Source organism: Triticum dicoccoides, chromosome 1A (assembly GCF_002162155.2).
Source record: "Triticum dicoccoides isolate Atlit2015 ecotype Zavitan chromosome 1A, WEW_v2.0, whole genome shotgun sequence".
In the NCBI taxonomy this organism is placed as follows: Eukaryota; Viridiplantae; Streptophyta; class Magnoliopsida; order Poales; family Poaceae; genus Triticum; species Triticum dicoccoides.
Window position 1 is genome coordinate 329,565,240 of NC_041380.1, and position 1,582 is coordinate 329,566,821.

A 1,582-nucleotide genomic window follows, 5' to 3' on the forward strand; every position below is an offset into this window, starting at 1 on the left:
CACAGAAGAAACACGATCAATGCAATGCACAATATGATGCATGCTATGACATGTCAATATGAATGTGTTTTGGGCTAATGCATCTAGCAACAGGTTAAATGGGGTTGGTTTGAACACTAGGTGCAAATTCAAACTCCAGATGTGAGAGTTTAAATGCCATTTAATTGATTTGTGCTAAACAGCAGCTATAAGTTGTTCTAACATGCATGAAAATGGTACAGATGGATTCCTTGAATTTTTCTGATAATTTTTCATATATAATTTATTTCATTTGGAGTTACGGTTGAATTACTATGATTTTTAGAAGTTTTAGCTATTTTCTGAAATAAATAAATCGTTTAGATTTATTTAAAATCCAGAAAAGGGTTTACTGCATCAGCATGACGTTGGCATGCCGTCAGCAGGTCAACAGGGGCTGGTCCGGGTCAAACCTGACCAATGGGGTCCACTGGTCAGTGACTGGGGCTGGTTACTGCCGCTGACGTGTGGGCCCAGTCGACGGCCACGTCAGCGCGGTCAGAACTGACGCGTGGGGCCACTGCAATTAGATTAAACTTAATCTATTTTAGTTAGCTGGTTAGTTAGACGGTGGGGCCCGGCTGTCTGTGACACGATGCGGTGGTTAGTGGCTAATTAAGCCAGCCACGTCAGCTGGCCGGAGATTAGCCGGCGACGACCACAGAGCACGGCGGGGGCACGCCGGACTTGCGCTAGGGGCATCGGATTCGCGCGCTGAGGGCACCAGGGCATAGCCCTCACTCTTGCGCATCTAGAGAGCCAAATGGGAGGGGCTGGGGTGGATCATGCTCGCCGGAGTCGAGCTCGTGGTGGCGGCCGGAGCTACGGGTGGGTGCGGGGTTGGCGTTGCGGCTTGCAAACAAGCCGGCTGTCACGCTAGTTCTGCTCTACGGAACGTTGCGAGCGCAACGGGTGCACGCACGGGACCAAAAGGTCACCGAGGCTTCGCCGGCAACGAGCGCGGGCGGCGGCGGGTTTCGGTCGTTGGCAAGGCAGCAGCTACGGCGTGCAAACGAGAGAACGGAGAGGGGGAGAAGGAAGAGGAGCTCAGGGGGAGTTGGCCGGTGCAGACGACGGGGCCGGGGAAGCGTCGGAGCGAGCGGAACGGCGAGGCGGATCTCCGGCGGCCGAGGAGGGGGAAAACGTCGGGGGCGGCGTTCCGGGGCTCTTCTGGTCACGTGAGACGATGAGGAGGACGAGGGTGGACCGGCGGAGCTCGAGGGCATGTCGGAGAGGCTTCGGGATGGCTGCGGCCGTGCGAGCGCTGGTCGGCGGCGACGGGCTCCGTTCGGTCGCGGGAGGGAGAGAGAGCAGAGGGGGATAGGGACGGAGGGAGAAGTGGACGTGGCGCCAGGGAGGTGCGTGGAATCTCCAGGGGGTCGGGGAAGCGAGCAGAGAGGCAGGAGGAGGTGGAAGCAGGAGGTGGAGTTCGGGCGCGCGCGCGTCGACACGCCGACGTCCTTCTGGCGCAAGGAGGAGGGTGACTGGCACGGGCCAGGTGGGCCGGCCCAGCCAGGTAAGTGGCCTCCTGGCCTTTCTCTCTTATTTCTATTTAATTCTGTTT